Here is a 12,783-nt window from a genome sequence, read left to right on the forward strand (position 1 = left end):
GTATCAAAATTATATAAAGGAAGAGGTAAGGTAGACACTGACCTTGTCTCTTCCCATGACAAAGTCTATAGAATATTTTGGAAAGGCCATAATAAAAAGTAGTTGTAAACCCTTATATATATCCAGTGAAGTGACTGGCCTCAGGTGAATCATAGAGATGAAACACATTGTCCGACATAAGTTGTACCTGTTTATCTGCTTCATTCTCTTCCTTTGAGCTGTTCAAAGTCCAGAATTTACACAGCTTGTGTGAGTTTTCCGCAAAGGAGGGGCTGGGGAGCAGAATTTTCACTCTGCATGTTGCATTCCATGTTAAAGGAAACATGTACAAAGAGGAATATGTAGGTTAAATTGTCGTCTAAAAACTCTAGTTACCTGGCTGCCATGCCAGCTGACTCTTAAATACTTTGCTAGTTGCTGGCTTTAGAATAGGTATGCAGATCGGATGTTTTGACATCACTTGTTTTGGATCATTGACTGAAAAAGCAATAACGCCAGGCAACTAGCATTTTTATGAACATGGTTACAGGCAGGTTTTTTTTTTCTGTTTAACTTTCTTTTTATTGAGAATTTACAAAGGTGTACAAATGTATTTTGTCAGGCAGAATGTTGGTGTACAAAGATAGATCCAATAATAAGGAATGAGTATAATTCCACGCATACTATCAAAAGTAAATAACAATATCAAGTCCAGAATATGTGTTATCAGTGAGGGCCCATTCACACTTTGCTTAGGGAAAACTCCCGCTTGCGTTTTTTGGGGGAAAATTACACACGTTTCTAATGTCACACATCGGGCAGCCCATTCACTTGTACAGGCCACCATACGTTTCCTAGTATCACACATCGGGCAGCCCATTCATTTGAATAGGCCACCCTATGTGCATTTGTCTTGCAAAAAAAGCGCCTGCACCTTTTTAGGTGACGAGCTTTGCATATTTTGCTGCAATTTCCATACGTATCTGTTGGGCAAAAATCATGGCAAAAATTGCACCACATTTGGGGTGCCATTATGAATGAATGGCACTGAAATGCGCATTGCACATTTTGCCACTATTTTAATGTGTTTTTGAATCACGATGTTTCTGACTGATATGGGGCCTGAGAGTATCAAGTTAAGCAGTACATCAAATTATCTTACAGAAACATATCAGGCATGTTGAATTTTACAAGGATAACTTAGTATGTCTTCTAATAATATAGTGCAGTGATCTCCAAACTGTGGCTTGTGGGCCAGATGTGGCCCTTTTCTTGCCTTTATCGGCCTTTGGGGCACTATTCCTCTGACTGAAACAAAGCATTTTTGTTCCCATTGACATCAATGATGGGGTACTGTTGCTTCCACTGACACCAATAATGGGGCTCTTTTCCTTACACCGATTTCAATATATTATCAATAAGGTATTCATTTTAAGATGTAGTACTGCATTGTGTTCAAGGGGTACCAGTAAAATCCAGAAATCACAGACACACATTTTTTTGTTACATTTTTCTGAATGTGGTACCATATTTACATTATATCTATAGACTGGCACTGAATTGACATATATATATTGTCAATATTCCCCTCACCAATACCAATGCATAAATTGTAAATTATAAAAAGGTCTCGTGACTCAGATGTAAGATAAATGGTTAAAGCGTACCATCATCCAGAATTATATAAAATTGAAGGTCGAGAAACCTGGTTCCCCTATCAGGCTTATCGAAAACAGAAATGAGCTAAAGGACTATTACGGTACAGATAGAAATATTGTGTTTTTCATAGACGTATGTTTTTTCTGAAGAAGCTCAGTTAGAGCGAAACTAGTTGAAATACGTCATCACCTGTATACCGTTAATGTTTTTATAATTGGAATAAAATTGATATACTTTTTTTTGGTTTAAACTATTGGTTATCAATACTCCTATCTGTACCGTAATAGTCCTTTAGCTCATTTCTGTTTTCGATAAGCCTGATAGGGGAACTAGGTTTCTCGACCTTCAATTTCACCAATACCAATGACGGGACATTATTCATCCTACTACTGACCACAGGTGCAGTGTAATTTTCTTGATCCTTCTGACAACCAAGCCAAGGCATTTCCTACTCCCAATGGCCTCAATCCGGCCCCCCTAAAGTCTGAAAGCCAGTAATCTGGCCCTTATGCAGGCCATACATGGGTCGAATTCTGAACTAATTTTCTTTCAAAAATCTGAAATTTTGTGATCCGATGATGCCATCATTGATTTCGAAAATCGACCAACCTATCTTCAATTTCACCTCATGTTGCTATAGAAAATAATTTTCGTGGTCAGGAATCTTCTTTTCTTTCCCGGAATTTTCTATTCTTGCGATCATGTGCATTACTTTTTTGATTATATTTCTCGCATGATTCTCCCATCATCGATTAGGAAATAGTTTGTTTTTCAAAAAATTTCCAACATGCCTGATCACTCAAATTCGAAGGTCGCACGAAAATTGCCTGTTGCTGTAGCCCACTAATAATATGAAATTTAAACAAAAATTCTCAGCTACGATTTTTAAAAGAAAATTTACTTGGAATTCGAACCCATGTATGGCGTGCATTAGTTTAGAAAGTTTGGAGACCCCTGGTATAGCGTGTAAGAAACACATAGCTGAAAAGTGCTGTGTCCAAGACTATACATCACTACTATAACAAACAGTATTCTATTCCTCTCAGTATAGCGTTTCTTTAGCATTAGGCTGTCATGTAAGTTGTCTGTTTGCCCTGTAACTATCACGCAGACATTTGTAAGCAGGGGCCAGAGCTTGTGAAGCACAGCAGTGCCTAAAAAGGCAGTCTTGTTTCTAATTTGCTTTGTGACAGCTGATGGTTTTATCATTAGAGGAACAAGCAGCTGAACTGATGCCAGTTTTCCTTTTTTCTCAGTTTATCTGAACAGAGGAAATTAGGTTAATGTCTGTTTAAAAAGAATCAGCTGTTCAATTGTGAGACGACAGAAATGATTCAGACCTTCTCGCAGCTGATAGTGACAATTCACCAACATATCAAACAGTCCACCATTTGTCAACCAAGCCATAAGCTGTTAGGCCTCATTCACATTGGCAATGACATATATGTGTTTTTATGCATTCATATGCACTTTAGGATATTTATACAGGTATAAGAATGAATGTAGTGATTTTACATGCATTTACTAGGAATTTAGGTGCATTCAGATTAGCTGCGTTTTGAGAAAACTGTATTCCGTGCGTCCAGGGGCAGATTAGATAACACATCTAAACACATGGAACTAAACGCAGAAGAACTTGTTCTTGGAAGTGTACAGTTCGTTATTTCTTCCCAGATCATTCCCCTTTGTTTAAGTATACCAAACACAGGAGGCTAGCGTGAATGTCACTTTATTGGCACCATGTTCTCAGATCAGAAAAGACTATTTTACACAAAACGTTTACAGATAATGCATAAATTGTCATCTTTGTAACTTAGCTTTCAAACAAAATATCTGTCTTGGGGCTCATTCAGATAGGTGCTGAGACAGGTTCTCTGTGCTGAGTGCAAGCAGCCCATAGAAATGGAAGAAGATGCAATGGTCGCAGTGTCACAGTCGCATGTCAAAATTTAGCATGTAGGCAGGAGCGAATGCACCCCCTCCTGCCCACATGTCAAATTTTAACATGTGACTGGGTCTCATCGCCTGTGTGAATGAGCCCTAAAGAATAAAAGATATTTCAAATAAAAAGGAGAACAAAAAACCTTGTGGACTGTGCCATCTTCAAAGTGCTAACCAGGGCTCAAAAACAGTGTAAAATCAACAAAGCAGGAAAGTCCCAAGAGAGTGGCTGTAGCACTTATACGAAAGATCAATATAAATGATTGTTTAAAATACATATATCATGTAAAAACAAGTGCACAATAGAATACATTGACTGGTCCTTATGGTCCAGCAATCCCCTGGCTGGATCATACTCAGGGGATGTAGCGGATTCCGCTTGCTCAACGGAGGATCGCTCTGCTGATCCCCGTTGAGCAGGCAGATGACAGGTCCGTGTCCGTGCCATTGTGCAGAGTGGACACGGACACATTTCTTCTCTCCTCTATGGGGAAATCGGATGGAAACAGACCGCCTATTTTCCACAGGAAAATAGGACCACTGTTCGTCTGTTTTTTTGCAGGGAGGATCGGATCGGACAAGTGTCAGCAGACAATGCGCTGCTCCATAGAGGAGACTGGAGCGTCAGGTTGGGTCCGACTGAAAAACTGACAGGCGGACCTGATGGGACATCCCATGTGAAAGGACCCCTACATTGCAAAGGAATTTGCCCCAAAGCTCAGTAATTGTGGTGATGCTTCACTTTGCAAAAAATAACCAATGACAAACAGCATTTTTGCTTGGAAATGACTGGATTATGGAAATCAGCAGAGCCTCACCTCATTCACTAAGTTCTGGGGCAAATTCCCTTGCAATGTGCAGCTTTCCTTTGCAAAGTAAACAGCAAATTTGCCTTTAGTAAATCACCCTAATATATCATGTGGCGCAGGCTCCTGACGAGCATGTGCTATATGTTTTTGAAAGTTAATATTCCTGAAACCACAGTTGGGTTTTAGGGCTAATTTTGCTAAATTATGATTTCAGTACCAATCCAGCTGGGTTGCACTGGGTTCTCCTTGGCCGCAGGTGTCACTGTCATCGCTGTGAGATCGCAGTTTAGCTGGGTGTATTGAGTGCCATGTTTTTCTCAGAACCAGCCCAGTGGGAGTGTTCTCCTGCTGTGCATTCTGGGAGGTGGTATTTAAGGTACTGACATCACGTGCTACAGGGTTCCGTGCCAGAAGAGTTTTCTGTCTGTTTGGTTCTGGTCCTCCTGACCAGCCCCCATGGCCCTCCTGGCCTGGGGTGCGGTTGCATGCATTTGCAAGTGTCGGGCTGGATAGCCTGAGGCAAAGCAACTTCAGAGACAGGCCTGAATGGATATCGGGGCCTGGTGATTCAAGGGTGGTCCGCTGCCGTCTCATCTAAGGAGACGTCGAGCAGCTGGAGAAGCATCCAGGGGAGGACTCTTCAGGAGAAGGCCATGCGCAAGGCTGGTTTCTCTGAAGGAGCCTGGAGACTCAGTTGAAGGACACTTCATGGATCTACACTCATATGGTATCGCTGGACAGGCTGAGAGATACTGGTATCGTATGATAGCTCTATAATTTTGTCTATGTCCCTCAGTTACGCTAAAGTCTGTGGCAGAGACTTTTTATCAAGTATTCTACACTCAAGTCTGTGGCAGAGACTTTTTCTCAAGTATTCTACGCTCAAGTCTGTGGCAGAGACTTTACTTTACTTAACACCCTACCGGCTACTAGGTCTAGTGAGAGCAGGTCTATATCTGGGGGTTGTGAAAATCCAGCTGTGAAACGGTTATTCCCTGGATTTCTTTTATAAAGGACTTTCCATTTTTGACAGTCCAAAGCACCTGAACTTCCTCCTTACCCTAGACTGAGAGATTCTGTTTCTACTTCAAATAAATAACCCAAAAGAAGATTCAGTGTCAGTTTCTACATTTCTTTGGGCCATCTACCATGGGAAACCCTAGACGGAGACTAGGTCAGGAAGGTAACGGTAAGCCCAATAAAACCAGCAGCTCCTTCGGGGGTCAGTGCTACAATCACAAGAGATAATATACCGTAAGAAATTAAGGTTATATTAAGGTTAGACATTTCCACCAAATGGAAAAACAGGGTATTAAACCAAACTACAATATAGAAACAATAGAAAGAAGGGTGCTGGTATTTGAATTAACCCAAAGGAGTATTGCAAGCAATCAGAGAACTGCAAGTTCTATATTTATTGTTACATACTGAGGTTTATTTACTTAGATTGGATTTTCATCTTCATGTTTGGAAAAAACAAGAATTAAAACCCGGTGGTTTAAAGTGAGTAATGCTGCATATAAGGCTTGCAGACATATACAGTAAAAACAAATGTATCAGCGTTACAGATGATACCCTAGGTGCGTTGAGAGGCATTGAGGTACATTAAACAAGTTGTCTGAACCAGTTGTGAACTTTGCGGCATACACATAAAGATCTTTAGTGAAGAACAAATTGTGCATACCATAGGCACTATTCCCCAGTGCTGCTCCATCCCAGCCACATTTCTTGGCAAACCCCTGCTATGAAGATCGTGTTTATGATGCATGGTGTGAATAGGTCCTAAAGTAAAAGTCAACACCCCTTATACAGTATATTCTCTTCATTGTGCTGAATAAGCATAGCTGCAGCATCAGCATGTATAAAAAAACATATTTTAAACATAATTTGTGCCTCAGCTCTGCCTACCTAGCGGACTATATAAAAGCAGCCTCCATCTCGACCTCTTAATGGAGACAGCAACTGCGCCTCTGCCTCTTGAGCAGATTGATAAGCTGCTTTCTGCCATCCAAGGAACCATTCGGATGCAGAGACATTGTTGGGAAGAAACAGGAAGCATCTCACTCTCCGAAATGCAGGATCTCAGATGCCAGTATAGCAATCCATCAGTCAGAGTATTTGCTCAGCACCAGAAACAGTAGCACCCCAGTATTGTTAAAGCACACAAAGGTCTGAATGGGCCCTAAAGGAGTAGATGTGCCTTCAACTTAGGCAACAAAATGAAACTATGATCACTTCAGATCTAGTTATGTAAAAAGGCAAAATCCATATTTTTTTCATTTCCCTCCTCATGGTTGGATACTAAAATTTAACATAGCCTCCTTACTCACTAAGCTGAGTAAGTAGTCACTCGACTAATTAATCATTCTCCACTTCTTAACTAAACCAACCCAGTTCTATATAAAGAATTATAACATTGCTAGCATTTTTTAATTAGAGCAAAGGGGTTTGCAGCTGAACTTCAGGTCCCCAGCATGTAATGGAAGAACAGGTTTATTGTAGTTAATAATAAAGTTTTATAATGGCCCTTCCAGAATTACAACCAGATACACATACTGGACCATTGCAATGTATGACATGTGAGCTTGGGGAAAATATTTGTTTTATTGCTTTCCCAGCCACGAAGAAACAGAGCCACTTCTGAACATGGTTCTACGGGACTATAATGACTCATCTGGGGCAGAACCACAACACAGAAGACGGATATACAGGGGCTGCTAGAAACTGTTACAATGAATTCTCATTGCCGGGAATCTTTCCTACTTGTATCAGCATATTATTTTGATTTAACTCTCCAGATGTGGACTCATGCAGCTGATTTATCACTACGTATTACTCTGTATTTTCCATTTTGAAAATACTTGTTAATTTTCCCATTCAGTAACAAGGCTCTGGGGCATACAGCCTGCTGTTCAATGGCTTGGCCTGTGGTTTGTGTGGAGGGTAAAAATGCTTCTGTATGTGAAATATTTTGCATGGGAATAATATCTAAAAATAAAGAGAACACTACAGGGGATATATTGGAGTCGCTGTAGGATTTCTGATGATGCAATGAACCGATTTCCATTATACAACTAAAAATAACAGGGCCCCAGTACAAATGTGAAATGCGGCTGCCCCTCATATATATACTATATACTAATACCTTCTTAACTCTTCTGTTTATCCCAAGAGGCAAGAATGCTTTAAGGGATATGGTAATGCTGTGTAAATACAAGAGGCATGTGTATTCTTGGTGTCTTTGTTGTAATTCTATCTGGCATGAAACAGTGGGGTTGATTTACTAAAAGCAAATAGACTTTGCACTTTGCAAAGTGCAGTTGCGCTCTGCAAGTGCAGCTGCTCCAGAGATTAGTAAATCAGCGGCAGCTCTGACGACTTCCATCATCCAATCATGTGCAAGCAAAAATTAGATTTTTTTCATTTTCCTTGCAAGTGATTGGGTATCCTTTGCAAAGTGGAGCTTTACCTCATTTACTTAGTTCTGGAGCAACTGCACTTTCAGAGGGCACCTGCACTTTGCAAAGTGCAAAGTCTATTTGCCTTTAGTAAATCAACCCCATTGTCTCTGGACAGAAGCTTCCTGTAATAAAGACCGGTCGCAGCTGCTATCTCTCCTTGTGCAGGGTGATTCCTTCTGTAATGTGTGAACCTGCTAGGTTTATCCTACAGCTCTGCTCTTTGCACAGAATCAGGGGAATTTAATAAAACTTTTGTTCTACTTTTCAGGTGGTATAGCCCTTTAAAAGGTCCAAGGTCCTATGCCAGATTTAAAATGCCCTGCTGCCATTTTCAGTACTTTTTCTGTAATGTGCTGCAGTTCTTCTATAAAGTTGATGCTATTATTGAACCAAATTAAAAAATGAATAGCCTCCAATTTGTAGATAAAACTGGTGGTTGTTAAGACCAACTCTAAGTTGGCATACAGTGCCTGGTAGAGTGCCTGTCTCTGTATGGTGTGTAGCAAACTGGCATGTTTGCTGCCACTACTCCTTCCCCTCCCCGTCTGTCACTGTTTTTTAAGCTTGAGAGCCTTGTAACTCTCAATGATACAGGCAGAAGGTGGAGCCTGACGAGGAAGCTAAGACACAAATTATCCATAGTCAGCTCTTTCCTTGTGATTGACAACAGGCAATGGGACCATTGTACAGCCAACAGCATGCTATTAGCTATGGATCCACTCACTGCCTGCTGTCAATCACAAGGGGAGTGGACCTGATGGGAACTAGAGTCACTGAATCCCCATCAAACTCTGCCCACCTAGCTAGTCCTCAATTGCTGGGCAGTCCATATGGGCCCTCTCGTCCTAGTGCTGCTTCACACATGGTGCCACGGTCAAAATATATGTACCTGTTTATAACAGGAACAGGAATCTGTTACAGCACCAACATTTGTCACACTGAGGCATGATGAAATTCTAAAGAGTGTCGTAGATGCTATTTATGAATTCCCCTGAATACATATAGCACAGTGATGATGTCACCACTACTTTTTACAAGGTAATAAATGTGTTTGCAAAGGCATTTAGTGTACACAGAGGGGGATTTATATGCTTTGTAGCTGCTTGGGCATTTAAATACTTGATGCGATTGTAGCCGTATTAGTACTGCTTGGACTTTGAAGAAGGGGACATACCCTGAAAGCTTGTCCTGAAAAATTGTATGTTAGTGCAAATAAAAAAAGTATCACGGACAGTACTCAATAAGTACTCAATAAACTTCTCTTATTCTTATTTTCTCCTACTTAAAAGATGAAGAAAGTGTTTCTCATGCACACTCAGATAAGGTATTCAGATTTTTAACTTCTTTGGTCCTAGAAACTGGAGTGCTCATAGTGTATTGTATGCTTGTACTGTATACTCTGAACACATATATTTTCCCCCAAACAAGGATCACATAGAAATATCTGACAAGTAAAGTGGATGATCATATTATTTGTATAATCTCATCTAGCTCCAGGACACAGTGAAGTCCTATAGACTGGCCAAGAAATACGGTAGCAAGTGCTGAGAATCGACTTCCTTATCAGAAAAAAAAACAATACATATTTTTTAAGCTGGCCCAATATAGAAGGAAACCAGCCAAATTGGCACTCCTGTCTGTCCACATGCTGCTCACTCTGCTGTGAAAAGGGGCAGCCACAGAATAAAGAAACAAATGTAAATTGGAGCAACATTCTGAAAATGATTTTTATTTCTAGTCTTCAGTGACTAGCCTTTGCTTTAGAACATATTCTAGAGAACTGCTGAAGGGTGTCGTAGACACCCTTTAGAATTCTGTTGGGTTGGTATATGCATTCTGCCAGGTCAAGAGACAGGTACATAAATCTGTTGATGCCATGTCCATACTGGATACTTCCTCCTCAGTGACTCCCTTTCTTTCTCGTCGACCTCTGGGACATCACACTGGCAGGCACATAGCCTGTCAGTAGAGGTGGGTGAAGCCTGATAGGGAACTAAGATTCTAGCTCCCCATCAGGTCCACTATAATTTTGAATGACAGTCGATGGCAGTGGGTGGATTCATAGCCACTGTTCAGTCCAAAAGTGGTTTTGGAATCAGTGGTAATTCTTTTAGAATATGTCGCAGCCATAGTGAAAGATTATAAAAGTGGCACTGGTAGTAAAACCTACCTGAATCTGGTGCATGTGTCAGTATCTGTACTGAAGCCTTGGCAAGCCACCAGAACAATTTCTAATGTATAATCTACACTGGCATCATTCTGATTTTTATTGTCTCTTAGCCTGAATGAAAATCTCTCATCGAAATTATAAAGCAAAGATAGGAATCTCTCTAAAAAAAGGGTATTTAGAATAGAATTAGGAAATTAGAAAATGTCATAGGGTACAATTGGAGAAGCTGTTTATAGCATTTATACATATCAAAAGCATATCCAAGACCAGCATAGGCATACCACAACCAAAACTTTACACCTCCTATAATATTAGTAAAATAGGGTAAGTTAATCAGTATTTACTACTGTAGGTAATCATTATAGATGAGAAAAACTAGAGAAGAATAAAGGCAAGTATCTATGTATTCCTCCTTGTGAATAAAGAGAAAAGGGACTTCTGCCATCCAGATTTTTCTTTGCAGCTAGTTCAGCGTGCATATTGCCAACTTTATTTAAAAATATTCTAATGACAGTATTTAAAAAAAAAACAAAAAAACTGTTTACCCAGCAAACTGTCAGCACACCTTGGGCCACCTCCTCCAGCCTCTGTGGAAATAAATCTTCTATTACACATCAATGATTTGATCTCTACTACTTCCACAAGATCTATGCTTCATACCCAATGGGGGGATTTACTAAAACTGGTGCGCACAGAATCTGGTGCAACTGTGTGTAGTAGCCAATCAGCTTCTAGGTTTTATTTTTATTGCCAAAGCTTAACTCAACAAGCTGAAGTTAGAAACTGATTGGTTACGATTCACATCTGCACCAGATTTTGTGTGCACCAGTTTTAGTAGATTTCCCCCAATGCTTGTTTGAAAAGCCATTCTGCTTAAGTGGAGAGACCCCAACCCCTCATCTAGTAGCGCTTGCATTAGTTTAGTCATAAACTGTTTTACCTAAGATTAAGCCTATACACCAGGCTAAAGCCTGTCCTGCTAATTTTTTGAAAATTTGGGGTCCCTAGCTAAACCAGTCAGATTTGATTTCCATCATTGGCTCATCATAGACCCAGTAGGTGAATTTTGTGTGAACCACTAGCCTCATGGTCTGATCTGGGAGACCTCCATGGAGGAGATGAGAATAGGAACTGCTGTGTCTAGGAACTTGTATGTGTGAATGTATAATATCCCCCCATGCCCCCCCCCCATATTTCACTACTGAACACCGATGTGGATGTGCGGCATCAGGGATTCCCCCTCTCTTTCTCCTCCCATCTTTCTGTTAGGCTTGTCTCATAAGGGCAGCAGTCTCTGAGAGGCGATCTGCAGAGAATCGCTTTTCAGATTGTGGTTCAGAGCTGGTTTACAGGTGTTGATGAAGCAATAGTGCCACTACCCCGAATCCCAACATGAATCCCGACATTGAAATACCATGTCATAACTATCATTGCTCTGTTTGCCATATAGACGCAACAGGGTCCCTTTAACTTTAAAGGGTGCTTTTGGCAGGTGTAGTGCCTGTCAAACCTGACGTGGTAAGTTAAAATTAGTGCGGCCCGCCAAGTGAATGTGCTAGATGGCCAATGCTACTGTAACTCCAATGGCAATTTTTTAGCACAGCCCTCTCTCTCTGCCCATGTAAAATTAGCCTTATTGCATAACAGATTGTTTACTGTGTGTTTCTGGAAATGCAAAATGAGAAACACACTCAAAAAACACAAGTTTACTCAATACTGGAAATAAATGTTTGGAGTGGGATTCACATGGAATGTACAGTTTTTCCTAATCCATTTCTGCAAGTTCCTTGCTTATGGGTGACACATGTAAGATGTTATCTCCTTGTAACTGAAGAGAAAACAGCTTGCAAGAAGCCTTAAGGTAGTTTACTGATGGATGTAAATACTTTTCCTTCTATGTCCCATATCATTAGCCACAGGCACAGCACTTTTTCTGGGAATAAATATTTTTTCATATTAAAACATCTGTTTTGAGTTTGTACACACAGCCATTAGGAAAAGGTTGGATAAATGTACAAAATAGCTGGAAAGGTCGTTGTAACCAAAAATACATTTCCCTTGCTATATGCAAAAAAAAACCAAAAACTTTAATTTGAATTTGTTAAGTATAAAGTCATTGAGAATACTAAGTCCTTCTTTAATGGAAAAACTAAAATAAAAAAAATTACATCTGGGTAAAAAGTGATTATTGCTTATAACTGTGGTGGAGATATGTAAATGATCTACACCACAAATACTGAACATGTGGACACTTGGCTTTGTCTTTTATCATCTCTCGATCTCCTACATTGGTAAATGAGGTTACCCGTTACATCAAAGTGGTTGTAAACCCTTATACAGGCATACCCCACTTTTAAGTACACAATTGGGTTTATTTACTAAAGCTGGAAAGTGCAAAATCAGGCTCACTTCTGCATAGAAACCAATGAGTTTCCCGGTTTTATTACCAAAGCTTAATTGAACAAGCTGTGGTTAGAAGCTCGTTGGTTTCTATGCAGAAATTAGCCTGATTTTGCACTTTTCAGCTTTAGTAAATAAACCCCATTGTGTACTTAAAAGTGAGGTATGCCTGTATATATCCAGTGAAGTGACTGACCTCAGTTGATACACAGAAATTAAGCAAAATCACCCTACATGAGTTGGACCTGTTTGTCTACAGCAATCTTTCACCTACATCCGAAGTGCAGAATTTACATAGGATCTCTCAGCTCTAAAAAAACATAAAAAATAAGGAGAGCTCTGAAAGCTGATTGGAGGAAAGGGA

At 40.2% G+C, this 12,783-nt stretch overlaps 1 protein-coding gene across 4 annotated transcripts in view; it reads right to left on the reverse strand.

Annotated features, from left to right (window-relative positions):
* Positions 1–12,783, reverse strand: part of PALLD (palladin, cytoskeletal associated protein) — a 451,294-nt gene that overhangs the window by 78,432 nt on the left and 360,079 nt on the right. The window lies entirely within an intron of this gene.

Source organism: Lithobates pipiens, unplaced genomic scaffold (assembly GCF_037356315.1).
Source record: "Lithobates pipiens isolate NorthernLeopardFrog02 unplaced genomic scaffold, aLitPip1_a1.2 Scaffold_13, whole genome shotgun sequence".
Lineage (NCBI taxonomy): Eukaryota > Metazoa > Chordata > Amphibia > Anura > Ranidae > Lithobates > Lithobates pipiens.